The sequence below is a fragment of the Zophobas morio genome, unplaced genomic scaffold, assembly GCF_036711695.1.
Source record: "Zophobas morio isolate AGI-343-1 ecotype UQ-CSIRO unplaced genomic scaffold, CSIRO_AGI_Zmor_V1 ptg000029l, whole genome shotgun sequence".
NCBI classification, from domain to species: Eukaryota; Metazoa; Arthropoda; class Insecta; order Coleoptera; family Tenebrionidae; genus Zophobas; species Zophobas morio.
Window position 1 is genome coordinate 6,494,703 of NW_026972134.1, and position 18,883 is coordinate 6,513,585.

Sequence of the window (18,883 nt, forward strand, 5' to 3'; positions counted from 1 at the left end):
ATTATAAAAAAATCCTAAGTAAAATCTGCTATAAAAAAGAAAAGCAATCACAACAAAACTTGAACAAAAAAAAATCAAACTTCAGTAGTGAAGGAATTTATGAAGTAACTAATACATATAATGAATTAATCACAGAAAAATGAACCAGACATCAAAGACGCAAAATTCTGAAAAAGAAAAATTAAAAAAGTACATTTTCACAAATACCACGAATCAGAAAGAAATCGAATAAAAAAAATAGAGTAAAAAGAGGAATTGAGATGAAAGCAATAATTTAACAAAAAAAAAATAATAATACAGAAACTAAAATAAGAAGAGAAGTATACAAAGAGAAAATGAAAATACGTAAATGAAGACGTACTGAAATACGTCGGAAGTGATATAGAAAATGTAGAAGATAAAATTGAACAAAAAGAAATGGCACGTAAAAAAAACTTAGCACAAAACTGGAATTTTTTAAAGAACTCTGCAAGAGAAATATATGGAGTGATTACAGAGTGAAGCGAACAAATAAAAATGAAATTAAGAAAAACAATTTATCATGGAAACAATAGCTCGATAATAAAACTGCAGAGAAATACAAATAATATAACAAACAAAGAATTATAGTAAAGGAAAACATCAGGGAGACAAAAAGAGAATCTGGGAAAAATTTGGACACAATTTAGAACAAAACAGCAGAGAAAATACGAAAGCACTCAAAGGATTAAGAAACAAGGAAGAAACAACTACAATGAATCGACTAAAAAATAAAAATGGGGAATTAACAACAAATGATGTTGAAGATACATTAATAGAACGGTAGACAGAATATTTCAAGGAACAATAGATGACGCTAATTAGACCGCAGTAATCTAAGACTGGGAAATGAATGGAAATACAACAGAAGAATAAAATCAGGAACAAATAACAGAAGAAGAATTGGACGACGCACTCAGAAGGATCGACTAGTTAAAGCATCAAGAAGTGATGTCGTGGCACGAAACGATAAAATAAATAGGAAAAGCAGAAAAGAAAGAATTACATAAAATATTAATGGTCTGGATGAAGAAGAAAATACCACAAGCATGGACGAACGCTATAAATATCTCGATACAGGAAAAAGGGAATAAAAGAGACTAGGAATTACAAAGGGATAACCCCATTGCAGCAGAAAAAATCTGTTAAGTCATAATTGAGAAAAATCGTAACACACAACAGTATTTTTAAGTTTTATAGATATGAGTAAAGCATTCAACTCAATTAAAAGAAAAACAATCTACAAAGGTCTTGAAGAAAAGAAAGTAAACGTAGATATAACAAGAACTATAAAGACTTATACGAGAGCTCAACCAGTCCAATTAGAACAAGAGTACTTTTTAAAACAGTGCAGTGTAAGGAATATGAGAGGGAGGAGGATTGAGCTCACTGTTATTTATTTGCATACTAGATGATATAATAACGGAATACAAAAACACTTTTAGTAAGTATATAATAAATTAGCCCCAGTCACTGCGAACAATTTTGTGGTTGAAGATTATATAATATTAATTGAAAAAGATGGACTAGAAATGAATTACGAGGAAGAACAAATAATGAAAATAAACAAAAAGAAGAACTAAAAAACACAAACCACGTATATAAAAATATAGTTTAGAGCAAACGTCGTATTACAAATACTTGTGGGAAGTAACTAAGATGACGTAAACAACAGACTAGAGAAAAATGAAAAACTATTCAAAAACGAAGTAAAAAATTTCTAAGCAAAAAGGTAATTTAAGAAAAACCAAAACTAAGTTCAACTTTACTACCAAGGTTAAAAAGAAGATTCAGGTTATGTACGAAATACTTGATGTAATTATTTCTTTAAATGAATAAATATATGGTAGTTTAACAGAGATAACAGATATACGACAGCCAGCAAAATTCTGCAAAATTAAGCGACAATAGTCATTATGTACTGCGTCCCAAACCGTCACTTTCAGACTTCAATCAATGTTTTCCATTAATGAAATTGTAGAGCGTAACATCGAATAAGCTGACCATAAAGTGGAAGGCTTCTTTATCTTTGATTGATCCTGAAAATAGAGTAAAAGCACATTTTCTAAGGTCCCAGCGACCTGGTTCTTTGAACACCAGTCCTTGTACTCTGCATTGGTAACTTTTCTTGGAAATTTTGCGCCTCCTCCCTTAGTTCTGAAGGTTTGCATTGTTCAATTTCGACCACGTTCTTTTCTGCAGACATTATTAACAAAATTTCTGAAATACTGCTGTCATCAAAAATTTTCAAATATCAACATTTTGCTTCAAAAAATGAAGGTTCATTTTTTCAATTTATTGTCTTATAGTTTCTACTAGTAAAAAATCATGCTTCATGCCTACTAATGAAAAAAATAATATATTAACCACGGTTGCAAAGCCGCTTCTAGACCTTGCGCTTTAGAGTCCCCGACGCTGCGAGTCTCGGATTCTAATCTGCGCTTGGTTTAGAATGCTTGGCTTCACAACCTTGATTAATGATATGCTACCGAGAGATCGAAACAGAAATTAGTCAAAGTTGGCCATGCACGACAAGTCGTTTGTCGTAATTGAAATTTTTATTAAATGTCAAATTCACAGTTTAAAATTAGAGTTATGAAACCTACTTTTAAAACACATAAAAATGAATCAAAATCAACAACAAACAAAACCATTTATTTATAGAAGATGTTGAAAATGTTGGCCATCGTTTTCTAAACATAAAGGGAGGCGTTGTTTCATATTTTCAGAAACCCGAACGAGCATTTCAGGTGTAATGGTTTCCAATTGTCTCACAATTGGCATTTCCAACTCTTGCAAATTTTGTGAGCGATTTTTGGACACATTGTTTTTAAGATATGCAAAGAGGAAAAAGTCTGGACTAGTTAAGTCTGGAGACCTGGGTGGTCATAAATTTCTACCTATTATTCTGTTTCCATAAAATTGATTTAAAAAGTTAACGGTGTTAAAATATCGTTCACATAAAAGTGAGCATTTACATTTTCATAAAACAAAATTGGTATGATACGCCTTCTTGAAATCGCCACCTAAAGACCAAGTTTAATAGGATGTAGGGGCGTCTCAACAAACACATGAGGATTTTCTGTTGACCAACACCTCATATTCGGCGAATTCAATTGCAATAATTAATGCGAGGTTGAAAATCTCGCTGTAAATTTGATGCTAAAGCTGAACTTTGTAGGGAAACATTTTCAAATCCTTTTTTAAAATTAACTGTGTTGTTTCATACGAAATCCGTTGACTGAGTCTTCGAATTCACGTGGACGGAGTTTCTTCCATAATTTCTCTTACATTGTCTAAAACTTGGGCAGTTCTTTTCTTTGGTCTTCCGCTACTGGGTCTTTTTTCAATACTTACATTTTCTCTGAACGAACCTACACCTTTTTTAATAACCTGATAAACATCGTAAAATGTATAATTGGCTACTTCTATCGGAAAATTTTCCACAAATTCTTGAAAACAAGTCATATCCGAATATTGCCTGTCACCGTTTTCCAATGTTGTCACATTTCTGAAGTAAGATTCTAACAAAAAAGCTTTAATTTCGTTTGATAACATTGCAAATTACTTTTGTCAACGTGACATTTAATAAAAAAATATTTTAAACTAAGACAAACGGCTTTTCGTGTATGGCCAACTTTGAGTAATTTCTTTTTCGATCTCTCGGTATTACATAACACTCTTGTTACGTATAAGAAAGTAAGCACTGGAACATCCAGATTTTTTTGAAGGCGTATGCAGTCATCTGTCATTTTAATTTTTAAGAAAATTTTTAGATCAGCATATATCAAATATTGTGTTGTTAGTTCTCTGCCGATATCATTTATAAACTAATTAGCGGTCCAAAAACCGAACTCTGAGGCACCCCGTTTTGATCTATAACCACAATGGGATAGATGCTAATGACGACCACGTAAATATGACGTTATTATTAAATTTGAAAAACCAAAGCACTGAAGTTTAGAAGAAGAAAATCATGATTCAGACGGTCGAAAGCCTTCGAAAAATCTATATCAACAGTCTACCTGGCCTTGTTTATCTAGCACTTTACATATATCCTGCGATTTAACTGCAAGATTAGTTACAGTGGATCTGCCTTTCACAAATTCATGGTGATTTGGATCAATCATATTAGTAATGTGGGGATAAATCAGAAAGTGTAAGACCGTTTCAAAAACTTTAGAAAATTATTAACAAATGTTATAGGCCTTGAAAATTGATGTATCTTTCGACTGTTTACATAATGAAACTATCTACTGAATAGTAGTAAACACGAACAGATTACTACATGTTAGTAAGGGATAGAAGTTTGCGCATAACATGTTGGGTATACAACCAACATCTTTACCGCAGTTTTTAAAACAGCGAATGAACATCGTATAATTTAAAACAATCGCCGTTGTGACCCCGTGCGGCGTAAATCTGCATCGGTGGCGCTCGAAATCCTCAAGAGGCAACTGAGTCATATCGGTTTGTCGTTTCAGTGTGTTTTTTCAAATTTTTAGTGTGATTTGCGTTTGGGTGTTTTTTGTAAAATCTCGATCTTCAAGACAACAATAGCTTGCTGTAGTGTGTAGAAGGTATGAAATTTGAATAAAGGTCATGTCTCAAATATTTTTTTTTTTGCTGTAATGATTTATAAATTATGTTACAGAAACAGCAGGTCGTGCAATCATTTAGTGGGACTTGCATATCATCTCAAAGATTTGATTTGTAGAGAGATCAATCAAGTGGAAGATGTTACATGCACCTCACAACCAATGATGTGGAATAGACCTCGAGGAAAAAAAAATGCCGGAAAAAATCATTGACATACCTACCATTTTACAATCCGTTGAACTGCAGGAGAAAGAAGTCACCGATTCACTGTAAGCAGTTCAATCCACTTAGACATGACAATATATTTCTAAATAAGAGGGAAATACTGAATCTTGCAGAGGCTGCCAAGTCAGCTTTTTGAAGACTGAGTTTAGTTATTTAATAGGCAACCCTTCCACAGAAACTATTGCATTATTTGATAGTAAGATTCATGTTAGTAATAAAACTAGGATACTAATTACATTGTTCTAGATGTATTAGTCCCTTCTAATTCTATGTTGGGAAACCAATACAATCCAGAAAGGTAAAGGAGCAATGTAGACATATGGACGAAACAAGATGAGAAGCCTATAAAGGTACCACTTGATAATGCTGAAGCAAGGATTATTTTATTGAGTGGACCACCCGAAGATGCCACTAAAGAAATTTCATTTGCAAATTTGGGGAAATTTGCAAAAGAAGAAGCTTCAACGCAAAATATGTAAAAACCATTTTTGGGAGTAATGATTTGTCGAATGGAAAGGCAATCAAGCATGGGGTGGAAAATGAAGATGTGGCAAAAAAAAATGTATTCGGAGGAAACACGAAGGACAATGTATAAGTGTGAGTGTGGCTTTATATTGCATCCATATGCTACTCATCTAGGTGCAAGTCCTGATGGCGTTGTATTGGATGAAGAGAAGATTAAAGAGGCGGCAAAAATTAAAAATTTCTGCTTAGGATTAGATAGAAATGCCCAGACGTATCTAAAGATTGTCAATTACTATTTGCTTGTCAGATATTGATCCTGCCAATAATGGCCAAACAAATAGAATATAACCATTTGGGTCTGTCATGAGTCATGACTAGACAGCGGATTTCTGTCGGGCTACGTCACGATTTTAGTGGGGACGCGCTGCATCGCCGGGACTCAGTAGCGGGTGATAGGTAATCACTGAATTTAATTGTCACTTGATTCCATAAATACAATTAACGATTTATTAATCAAACGGCTAACTAAATGAGAACTGGAATTAACAGCAGAGTGCAACGAAGCAGCGTTATTCTAATCTCAAATAAACGAAGTGCAGCCGGTAACTGCAATGAATTCCCATCCCGTACGAGCCGTACCGAGTTTGGCCTTGTCTAGCCCGACAGAAATCCGCTCTCTAGTCATGACTAATGATTTTAAAGTGGTGGTGCTTTTATAATTTGAATAACATTGACTCTGTCTAATCAAGGATGAGGGCTGTTGAATACAGAATTCAGTGCAGTCAATGCTATCATTTTAGGATATTTTTCTTTAATTTCTGCTGGGGTGTTTTCTAGAACCACATTTCTATGTAGCCATAAATTATGACTTCCTTGAATCAAGTACATTAGATTGATCCTAGAAATAAATATTTTGTTGACACTCGATTTGCTTAGACCAAAAATGTCTCCTAAAGTTTCATAATGCAGTCCCCTTCGTAACTTGATTAGAGTTAAGAATAACTGATTTTTCGTTGACAATTTTGTTGATCGTGTTTTGTATGTTAAGTTTGAAGTGGTGAATATTTTTAAATCATTTCATATTCCTGATGGTAACAAGAAATTAAATAAGCAATTAAATATTTTCGAATGCTGCAAACCAGTATAATATAAAAGTTTTGAAGGCACATTTTCAACCCTTTCAATAGAAAGCTCAACTGAACTATGTTCTGTTGCTTTTGTGTTTAAGGTGGCAAGTTTTTCTTTCATTTGCAACACAATATTCTAAAGTTGCAGATTTTCTTCTTTTAAGTTTTTAAGTGAATCAATTTCTTCTCTTAAGTTTAAGATCTCCAATTTAAGTCTCTTCTTGGAGTAGAACATAGACACACTTTTCTTTAACTAACCTGCTACTACTGGAAATACCGCAGTTTCTAGTATAAAATTGAAATGATATTTAATGGTCTAGTCAGAACTATTGCACATTCTTTTATTAAGAAGGAAGGAATCAAATCTGGACCCGTTGTCATATTTGGTTTTAGTTTCTTTAACGCTAGTAACACCGTTGTTTCATGGACTGACTTGATACCAAAGTGACTGGCGTTGAGCCCATCATTATTGTCAAGACTAACCGATGGTTGATTAGATGTTCACGCAGTCTCAAAAAAATTCGCAAAAGCGTCAACAATAGATTGGAGATTATCAAATTTATGTTCACCGTATGTCATAGTACACGGAAGTGATGAAATGTTATTAATACGAGCTTTAACGAAATTCCAAAATTTTTTGGGTTCTTTTTCCAAAGTGGTATTATACTCAAATAAAGGGTATACGCTTCTTTAATTTTTTTCTTAATATCAGCTCTTAGCGCCTTAGAATTTTCATTAGCATACTGGCAGCTTGTTTTTTTTACATGTATCCCACCATTTATATTTTAACTTCATCAACGTATTTTTTTTATTGTTCCAAACAGGAAAATGGCCGATAGGTTTTTGCTTTTGAGGGACCCATTTTTTGAAAATTGTATTCAATTTTTCGTAAAATGATAAAAAACTTTCTTGAAACATGTTCCTTTACCTTTACTTTAACACTACACACACATCTTTATTTTATATTTTTCGAAAAAGCTAGATATGTTAATGTTGTACTGTAGTTCAGGGACGAGGAAAGTTCTTCCTAAATAACTTTATATAAGACCTTTTCTTGTTTCTGTGCCAATGGCACATAGAAAAACATTTAGGCACTCATTTTGTAGTTCACGACCTAAACTTTTTCTTCTTTCTTCGAATGTTGTATTTATGATTTTGCAAAGGGCGATTATAACCTCTTGAATGGATATTTTGCTTCAATTTGTTGGGATTTTTTAGTGACTAGTACTAATCTTGATGAGAAAGTGTCAATCTTCTACGACATTCTATTTGTTGGTTTTGAAAAATATATCCCATATAAAACGGTAAAGCATAATGCCCAGAATTATCCTATTTATATAAGGAGCTTAAAGATCTTTGTAGAAAGAAAAGTTCAGCACATTCTAAATATAAAGAATCCGGCAAATTTGAAGATTATCTGTACTTTAAATTGTTAAGATCGCAGTGTAAAGAACTTAGCAAACAATTCTATGATTTATATATTGCCAACGTTAATGCTAGTATTTTTAATAACCCTAAATTTTTTTGGAAATTTATTCGTGACAAGAAAAGGAATGCTAGTACTTACCCAAAACAAATGTCTCTGAATCAACGTTCAGCAAAAGGGGGTTATGAAATTGCAAGTTTGTTTGCTGAATATTTTTCTTCAGTTTATATTGTGGATGATAACCGTAACTTTAATTGTGATTTTGATTCTGTTAGTCAAGTTAATGAGGCCGGTCTAACTATTAATCTCCTTGATGTTTTTACGCATATTTCTAACTTGAAGTCGTCTTGTAGTTCTGGTCCAGATGGCGTTCCGAGTGTAGTCCTTAAAAATTGTATATATACATTGTGTAGACCTTTGTTCACTCCATTCAAAAGTTCTTTAAATGAAGGTGTTTTTCCGAAACTGTGGAAAAGAAGTTATATTGCGGCTAAATTTAAATCGGGACAGCGAGATAAAATCAACAACTACAGAAGTGTCTGTAATCAATCTGTTATTCCTAAGATGCTTGATTCTATTGTAACTACCCAGTTGCAATGGGCATCCGGGTCGGTAATTTCTTATAAACAACATGGTTTTTGCCCTGATAGATCAACATTGTCCAATCTTATTGAATATCAGACGTTCCTAAATGAAGCACTCGCTAATCGGTTTCAAGTTGACTCTGTGTATACGGGCTTCGAGAAAGCTTTTGATCGTGTGAATCATCGTTTACTCATCATGAAATTACACAGATTAGGCTTCAATGACAAAACGGTTTGGTGGTTATCTTCATTTTTGATTGGCAGATCTCCACAAGTTCCCATTGGGAATTATATTTCGACTCCTTTTTGCGTCACATCTGGTGTTCTTCAAGGCACACACTGCGGACCTGTTCTTTTTTTGTTATTTATAAATGATTTGACTTGTGGCTTCCGTTATTCTAATTATTTGTTCTATGCAGATGACTTAAAATTATTTAAATCTGTAAACTCGGTTCAACATGCTGAACAACTTTAGATGGACCTTAATGTACTATTTGACTGATGCGACAAAAACTGGTTGCTTCTGAATATTAATAAATGTCAGGTAATTTCATTTTTTACAACGAAAACACACACTATTTATGATTACCATTTAGAAAACCATAGTGTTCCACGTGTCTCAGAAATTAAGGATTTAGGAGTGATTTTTAACACTTCCCTTTCGTTTAAAAATCATTACTCGTTTGTTATTAAAAAAGCTTTAAACATGTGGGGATTTATTTGGCGTTATTCTAGCGATCTTTCACCCTCAGCATTGAAATCTCTTTATTGTTCACTTGTTCGGTCGAATTTTGATTATTGTTCTCCTGTATGGTCCCCGATTTAAAAGGTAGACACTGAAAGGTTAGAAAAAGTCCAAAAAAAAATGTCTTCGCACTATGGAATTCAAATCTGGGCACCGACATGTTAAGGGTAGTTACAACTGGATAATGAACATGTTAGATATTCAGTCATTTTATTTAGGCGAAGATTGATTGCTGATGCCTAGAGAGCGGATTTTATGAAATTTGCATATTCTTTATTTTTTGCATATAAGTCTTGATATTTAATATGTGAACGAATCATGCTAATTAAAAATGAATACAGTTATAAAAAAATTGCATATTTGCATATATTTGCCTTCTGCTGCATATTTGACGTAACAGGTGCATATTTTGCATTTTTATCAATTTTTGTGCTAATTTGAAAAAAAAATTACTGTCATTCTATCCGCATTTATCTAGAAAGACGGAATTTCTTGAATCATATTGCAAATATTGTCCTGAGTTTCAAATAACTATAAATTCGGGCTCTAATTACTTTTGGAAATACCGTTCGTTCCCAATATTTTTGTTCATTACTAAGTGTATGTTGTGTGGTAGTCGAAGGGACGTTATACTATTATTTTTTATCGTAAATTTGCATTAAAAGCATTTAAAGCGAAACAGGTGTGTCAATATGCCGAAGATAACTCAAATTAATTTATGGATCAAACCTTTTCCTGAACTTATTCTTCAAGAAGGAACTGTGTTTTGTCGCGCCTGCTCTAAACCGATAAGTATTTTTACATCTGTGGACGGAGTACGCAGTTTTTCTATTTACAAATACATACTTTAGAATCACCGGGAAAACTTTTTATTAGAATATTTCGAAAAATATTTAAAAATATATTGTTGCCAAATTAGTAATTAAATAGTCGATTACTACTATCTTTTAATTCGTTCTGTTTACCTATATTTATATTTTAGTATAAAAATATTATCTTTAAAAATGTTGTTTATGTGCCAGTGAGATCTATAATTAAAAATTTTACAATGTGATTTATGTATTTTTTTTTATAAAAAGTAAGCACGAGAAAGCTGTTTTTGTAATTTGTAAATAAATTTAGTTAGGTTATTACGCTTTTTTTTAATTTTTGAAGCATATGCAACTGCATATCTCTGCATATATTCAGAAAGTTACTGCATATTTGCATAAATTTGATGCATATCATATGATCATATTTCCCAAAATTTTGCTGCATATTTTCCGCTCTCTACTGATGCCTGCTTTCTTCACGGCATTATCAATGGGCATATTGATCAACCATATGTGTTAGGAAAATTATCCTTCTTGTTGTCTGTAATAAGTAGCCGGATAACACGAAGTAAAAACATTTTTAGGGTTTCAACGTCAAGTACAACTCTAGCCCATTACCATCCGCTGAAAAGAATGATGAAAGCTGCTAACGAATATTCAAATCGATCTGAAATTTCTGTTTTTGAATTGTCGAAATCTCGGTTTAGGTCTCAGAGTTCGTTATATTATAATAAGTTATAGTTTTATTTTATTTTAGCTTAGCTTTTTTGTTATATTCAGTATGACAGTTTTTATTTCTTCTTTATATCATTTTGTATTTGTAGTAATGGTAGGAAATGATTGTTTACTTTTGTTAGTTTCCCTTATTTATATATTTTTTTCCGTAAATAAAAAACATAAACATAAACTAAAGAAATTTTAGAAAATTCTTTTCACTGCGGTTTTTTCTTAATGCACTGTTTTTATGACTACAAGAATGATGATAACATTTTGACATATGTACCATAGAAAAAATATCTTTAGACTCGTCAAATAAAGTAAACTTTTCACCTCTAACCAACCCCTATAATAGCACTTATAATTCTTATAAACACAAATTGAAAGGAAAATTTTAAATTTGCTCCGTATTCCATTTTAGAAATTGAAAGTTGTGGTTTAAGTTTACAGTTTACAAACTACTGTGCCGTTCTTGTTTTAAGTTGCGTTATTATTCTCTGTTGAGGGAAATGATGTCACGTTCTGTGGTGAAGTTTTGATACTATTTTGACTTTGATGTGAGAAAGGTGTGTCTGTTTTTGACATATTTAATAGTGCAGTTGTTTTTGAATGATTGTTATGTCAGTTATACTTGATTTTCTGGTAGTTCTAGGGTGATTTGAGCATAAATTTTACTAACTTGACGTAAACTCACAGAAACCTCTCCTAATAACAGTTTTTATTTTTTAATACACTAATTGGAAAGACCTTTAGCACTTAAAGACTAATTAGTTTTTGCTGCCAACAATCTTTGCGTCACTTTCTTCCGTCGCCTAGCGTAATTCGACCTTCTTAAGCAACGGTCGTCGTTAAACACTCAACGAGTAATTTTATCGGCGTTTTCCAGACTCTGACCCGTAATGTCATCCCTTGGACCCATTTCCGTCCAGAGAGCCCCAGAACCCCATCGTCTCCCATCGAGCCCAACGCGGATTCCTGCACTCTATCCCAACCGGCCCAAACAATAACCGAATCAATATTTCACGTCGTAAGACCCTCTTCATCAAACGCTCTCGCAGTCGGCCGTGAATTGAACTGCGCATGCGTTTCAGGCCGCTCGGACGCTGAATTTCAGTTGGACCTCAGCCTAGGTCGAGGTAGGCAATTCGCTGAAACGCCTGTTCTGTCGCGGGTTGCCTAACACAAGCAGTGTTAGTGAGCTTTCAGTGATTTCAATGATTTGGATTAAGATTTGACGGTTACGGTCAGTTTGGTGTTGTGTCGGGTCCGGGCACCGGAAATGCAACCGGAACGCGAGGCGTAAAGTCCGGTTCCATTTGCGTTGCCCGCGACTGTACTTTTTTAATAATCGATGCAATCAATTCGGATTAACGCGAGATCCCGCTTGATCCCATCCCGAGCAGAAACATTCTCATTTTTTCCCTCTCGCTTTTTCGTTCGGCGGCTACGAATTCGTGAAAAATGGACGAATGACGTCACGGTTTGCGCGTTTTGCTCTTGCAACTACCTCGAACTGAATAAGAACGCTTGTTTTTCTATTTCATTCAGTCGGAAGATCGGGATTGACATTCGCCAGCTTTATTTATGCAAAGGAGCTTAGTGTCGGGTCTATTGTGATGCTATTTTTATGGTCGGCGGATTTTTCTTGAAATAACGTTTCGAGAACTTGGTGATTTATGGATCTGCAGATGATGGCTCGTTTATTTTTGTTTTATGTTGTGAATCTAAAGTAGGCTTTGACGTTTTAATGAGAGCTCATAAAATTATATAGAGCGACATTACTTGTGACAGTTGGCATGTTTAACGTCGGTTGTGGCATCCTTTAATTGTGTTTTTTTTATTTACCGCTTTTGTTTGTTTTTATAATCGTTGCTTTGAAGTCCGCCAACAAAGAAAACGAGTTTTCTCGAATCATTAATTCAAACTCTTTGTTTTTTGAGACGTATTTGTTAATTTTGTGTAACGATTTTTGACACTTTCCCAACTTTCTTCTCGATTATGCGAGAAATACGAGCCGTGACTAAATCCCAAAGCTATTTTTCAGAAAGAAGGAACGCTCATTTGGGAGCTGTAAAATGTCGCTCTCTAATTGAAAGCATTTATTTTTTATTAAAAGAAAATTTATTTTTAAGGGGCGTTTTTGTCTTCGCGTAATGTAACTTTGAGCAAAACCTGAAAGTGTACTTGGTATATACACAAGTTGTCCAAAATTTGTACCTGTGTAAAAAAGAATACCATCTTTTACTACTTATTTGCTCGTAAATATATATTTTTTTAATTATTGTCTTCTTTTATTCAGTGTATTTTATACGTTTTACGTCGATCGATGCAATGGTAATAATTCATAGCTCGTCTGAAAATTCTCTATCAAGTGGTGAAACTTTCAATTTCATTGAATTTTTTGTCTACTTTTTCTTTAATAATGGAATGGGTCTCTTTTTTTCACAACTTATTTCGTGAAAGACGGAAGTGTCGTGTCAAATTAGGTTACAGTTCTCCTAAATCTAGTCTAACCTTAACCACATATGCCGCATATACTTGATGCTTGTTTTACTTATATATATATTTCGTTTGTTTTACGAGAATTAAGGACAATTTTTAAATTATGTATACGTACACTTATGTACCGTACGTTCAAAAAAGTATGGCCTGACCTAGGCAGACAAAAAGTAAAAACTAACAGGACTTCACAATGTTGATCAGATATTTTTTCAGGTGCTTGAGTTCGATTAACAAAAATTTCTCTTTATTTTTATTTTCATTAAATAAATAATGAATAAATTTTGTGCCTCAAAAATCCACAACCCACGAGTATTTTGGGTAAGCAACATTTGATAAATTCTGTGATATTGTATGATAATAAGTGTATTCTTTCTTATCAACAAGATGCCTAATTTTATCCTAAAAACCAACTATAAAAATATTATTTGTACTCTCCTATAATTTAATTAAGTCGAAAAAATGAATTACTCAAATTCAAGTTCGGATTTATCGACATTCCTTTAATTTCAGAGCGATAAATTTTAGCAGTTATGACAAGTAAATATCGTTTCTAATTTAGGACAACGTATAATCAAAAGTTTTGGAATACATAGAAAGTCGAACGTCGAATAATCGAACTTCGATCGACTGAAATATTTGATATGATGTCTAACTAATGTTTGTGACAGCAGAATAAAAAACTCACTATAAAATATCTTTTACGGTTGAATTTCCTGTCAGACAATGAACAGTAAAAGTGCTTAATCAGTAGCTTCTAACTAATGACGGATAATTATTTTGTATTAAGTATTTCTACGTAAAATTTCATTTTGATAACTAGATTCATATTTATTCAAACAATTATTATCATACTCGTAGTTGTAATCATTTGTTGATGGATAACTAGAAGATTCAGTCGTGCAAACTGAGCAATGATGATGGGGTAAGCTATCTCAACCAGAAATCATGTTTCATGTGCAAATATAGCTCAATTCAGAAGGATGAACTAGGTTCAGTAATGTTGATGAGTTATGGATCGCCGATTCCCGATTTTGATAACTGTGTTCTGCTGTCGAACGGTTTGTTATTTTTAATTTTCTCACCTCCGGATTTGCGTTCTCTGCGCTTCGTTAAAAGCATTTTTTCATTACATTCACCCTAAATATGGGGTTTTTACACCGCCAATTACTCCAAAAAGTATATTAGATTTTTACACGCAGTGTGTTTTCCCCTCTTTTGCAAAATTTTTTATACTTATATAATCCGTCAAAAAAAAAACATAAATATTTAATTGCTCAAAATTTACAAAAGAGGATAACGAATCCGGCAAATAAGTATCTAGTGATGTTCTTCAATTCAGATATAAGATTTTCCTGGCAGCCAAACGATTTGGTTTTAGATGGACCAAACTCCATTGAAAATTTTGTAACAAATTTCTTGCAAATACTTTATCATTTCTAGAATTGCAGTTTCTTCTATCTCTAATCTACCATCTAATCTGTTTTTATTTGCGTATTTTATAATAAATCGTTATTTCTTTGCTGGTAAAGAGAGTGGGTAGTTGAGCGAAATTATTGAGGAACCTTATTTTAATCAGAAAAATACTACACCTATTTACTAATTAACTATGTATTTGTCTAGTGCTTCCTTTGCTTCAAGTGCGATGTTTTTAATGCATTTATTTATTTTTTCTTTTTCTTCTACTTGTTCATCCTTTCGTGTTTAGATGTCTTTCATTAGAATTAGTCCATGCTTTTTTCTGTAGTTTGTTAATATTGATTCAATTTTAATGAGAGGAAAGATACTAAAGATGACAAAAAGTCATTCTGTGTGTTAATGTTTTGAAAATTACGATCATAAATATTATACTAGACGCAAACTTTTAGTGCGTTTATGGCTTAACACCAATTTAACTTCCATTATAATTCAGTAGGCCGTCACAGCCGGATGTTTTAAACTCGCTTACTGCTAAGTTACCTGAAAAGACCTTTTGTGGTAAAAGCAAAGGGCAGTAATGTCTCGGCCGTCCCTAATACGTGACATGGTTTGCATTTGCTAAGTTTTATGAAGGGTTGGCTGTAAAATACTTAAGACGTCAAAGTCATAAACGCACTAAATGTTTGCGTCTAGTATACATGCAGTTTTAGGAATATTAAATTACTATATACATATCTAGTGAATTGCTAAAGTAATAATAAGACAATAGGACTTATGGTACACGATATTAAATAATTTCAAAATCTATCTTTATTGTAATGTGGAATTATTATTACATTAAAATTGTTCGTGGAGTCACCATCGGTTTTTCTTTTTCAAGTTGAATTGTATAATATATCTCTTTTATTTATCAAGTCTGATGACATTTTTTTCTCTTTATGATAATGTACTTGATTTAGTACTTGCAATCACACAAATTCACTAAAAGGACACTTTTATTTAAATGGTGACTTTTTGTCTGATTTTGTTTTGCAAACGATCGGTGTTATAAAAATGTAAATATCGTTTTTTATTTCCTCTATACTTTTACTTTTTCGCGACCTTTCATGACTCCTAGAGTACGAAGAAATAGGTCTCCCGTTTCCGTCTGTCTGCCGTCACGGATTTTTATTAGACAGATAATCTCCGAAAGTACTGTTATTTTTAGTATTACACTGCACCAATCCAAGTTCATATACGTGTCCTTGTGTTTTCTGGCAATGGTAATACGCTCTGACTAATTTTCTTTTGTGCTGTGACTAGTATTATCCATGTTGACGACGACGTCACAAATTTTTTATCGATCAAATTAAGAACGAGTCACCCCATTTTTTCGAAAATGTGAAGAATATCATTATATAATAATGATAAAATAAAAATTATAATATTGGTTTAATTAATAATCTTAGTCCTGTGTTTTGAGAAGACAAACTCATTCAACTCAAACTAATTTCTACGTGACATTCTTTCGATGTATAAAGATAAATAAACACTTGAGCGCCAGGTTGCTATTATCTAGTGTTGAAAGACAAGGGTTGTTAGAGATGGATTACTTTTAAGGTCAACATGGTGAGGTACTTCAGGAGCGAGGGAAGTTCTATCGAAACAACTTCCGACCAATTTTTTTATTACTATTTAAAGCCACGAGAAGAAATCGATTATTTCTTTATATTAAAATCCTGAAGAGTTCTGACACGCATATTTAACTAAACTGTATGTGTCGCCTGCAAGTTGTCCGGATCCCATACTACTTGATCTTTTGGAACCTTCTTTAAAGAATATTTTGTTTTTCGTACTGCTTACAACCGTGTACGAATTAGTAAACGTTTAAATCAAGATATTGTGTGAAACCGGTGAAGACGTTTTGAACATTCGACTGATTGTCAGTAAATACCTTTTGATCTCATATTTTAAATATAATCTTGGTGTGTTTAACACATACTTTGCCTTGATAAACTCCTACATGGTCGAGCTGTATTAATAAAAAATTAACTCGTTACGTTGTTGCATTTTCGTTTTTCCTTTTAATTACATCTGAAAATAATCACTACTACTATATCAGAAAAAATCTAGCCTATAAGGAAGAGATTGAACCGGTGGCCCTCGCGTGCTTCACGTCATTAATACGACGCGATTACTACTATTCCATTAGGGTTACGTTGCTCGTATATTGTGCTAAAATGTTATTACTTAAATTGGAATTTTTGGGGAAAATTTGGACCCTTAGGGTAAAAACTCAAGACAGATTCATAAACAACAAGTGCAGTAGTATGTTCAGAAGTATGTTATTTTATAAAATGCGAATAACATGCACCAAGCACAACTTTGAGGTGACGTTTTCAAATTGTTATTGGAGATGAGTAGACAAATTTTAGTCAGCGTTTCACCATCTACACGATATTCCTAAGATACATATCAAATTTGACAATAATCGGTCCGGTAGTTTCGGAAATGATCTCTTTAATGAAAATGGACAGACTTAACAGGCAGACAGACAAAAACGGGATATCTATCTTTTCATAGTTTAGGAGTCATAGAACGTCAAGAGAATATAAAAGTAGCCATTCGCCGGGTAGATTCTATTACAATACTTCCTTAGTTTCCGCTAAGATAAGATATTTAGAATCAAATTTCATAATTTAAAAATAATAATAATAATATTGTTTAACAACATTGTTTAACAAGTGAATTTAACAAAAAAAAAATAATAATAATAATAAAAATAACCAAAACAGTGGGCTTGCTTGATAAATTTTGCTTGAGGGTTCTGTCTAAATAATTTTACAATACTTTTTAATTAGCTTCGTCCTGGATTTTAGAACTAACAATATCGGATTTAGTAAAACTTTCAACAAAAATTTTGTCTGCAAACTTTTCGTTTTATTAAAATGTATTTGGTTCAGATTAATACTGTAGTGATTAGAGTCAAGCATCTCATAAAATCTGTTTCAGCAAAATTATTCGGAATTATTGAATTTAACACTGACTAGTAGGGCTATGGCATTAGTATGAATATTAAATAAGTATCCGAAATAACAGTTCATACAATAATACCATTTAAACTAAATTTTATCTTTAACACGAAAGCGTTGGGCGTCAAAAATTATTGAATAAATTTATCCTTATTTAGGTCCACAGCTTAAAAATACCTCTGGAATAGATTAGTTGTTAGATTGGCTGTATGTATTGGTTATAATGTGCATTTAAGTGCTTGCTTTCTTAAAGTGAGTATTTAGTTGTCACACGTAAATTAGTACTGTGGTATATGGTATAACTGGTTCTAATTATTGGAAAATCATCAGCTAATAATTCTGTTTTAATACCAGCCTTAAAAAATGTCCGGTGTAATGGTTCGAAAATGAATAGAAATTGCAAGGTGCTAAGTTCGCTATTTACGTTACTTTTAATTAACATTCATAAATGTAAATAAACCCCGGGCTACAATTCTATCAAATGGATCTAAATTACTCTAATTTCCTTTAATTACGTGTGACGATACTATCGCAGTAATCGTTTCATGTATAATAAACCCCGTAAAACTACAACAAATGATTCACTAATCCATGTCCAAATAGCTCTAGTCACAACGTGTAATAACAACATTGTCACAATCAATAAAAATTTAATTCGAAATAATGTACCGTCGCTGCATCGAACACTCCCTTTGTCGAACGACACGACTTTTTTTAATCAATAAGAGTAAATAAAATTTCATTAGAGCTTTCGTCCTCTCGTAAAGACCGGTAGCGATAAAATTAACCGTCCCGACAAATATATTTTAGATCTAATGGGATAGTTTTGTAGAAATCCTAATTAAAGCTTGGCTTTTTGCGGTAAACAAGACCATTAAAAGGGTCGCCACCCCCTTACGCTTTAGTAATTAGCTCTGAGGTCTGACACGGCTAGGTCAAAACGCAAAAGTTTTAATTAGAAAGCCAACTTTAGAAGAAACGGAGAATCTTTGACGGCAAGAGATTAAAGAAAGACAAAAATTTTATCTTTAACTCTGTTTTAATCAATCTTTGATTAGCGATTCCGTCTTGTCTGCTATTTTATAGATTCGAGGGTCGATTCTTTCGTCGCCCCTTCTCGATTTCTCGGAAGTTTTCGCCCAATCTGCAATTTTCTCAATTCGCTCTTCAAACACCGTCTTCATCAAAATGCAAGAAAGTTTTCCACTTGGAGGGCAAATAATCCGGGGTCCACGA

General features: G+C 33.0%; 2 protein-coding genes across 2 annotated transcripts in view; one reads left to right on the plus strand and one right to left on the minus strand.

Annotated features, from left to right (window-relative positions):
- The window catches only part of LOC135137628 (uncharacterized), a 430,031-nt gene that overhangs the window by 398,530 nt on the left and 12,618 nt on the right, over positions 1-18,883 (minus strand). The window lies entirely within an intron of this gene.
- Positions 11,844-18,883, plus strand: part of LOC135137645 (neuroglobin-like) — a 316,194-nt gene continuing 309,154 nt past the window's right edge. The window contains exon 1 of the mRNA XM_064067358.1: positions 11,844-11,961. The gene's annotated coding sequence lies outside the window, so the exon portion shown is untranslated. The remainder of the gene's footprint in view (positions 11,962-18,883) is intronic.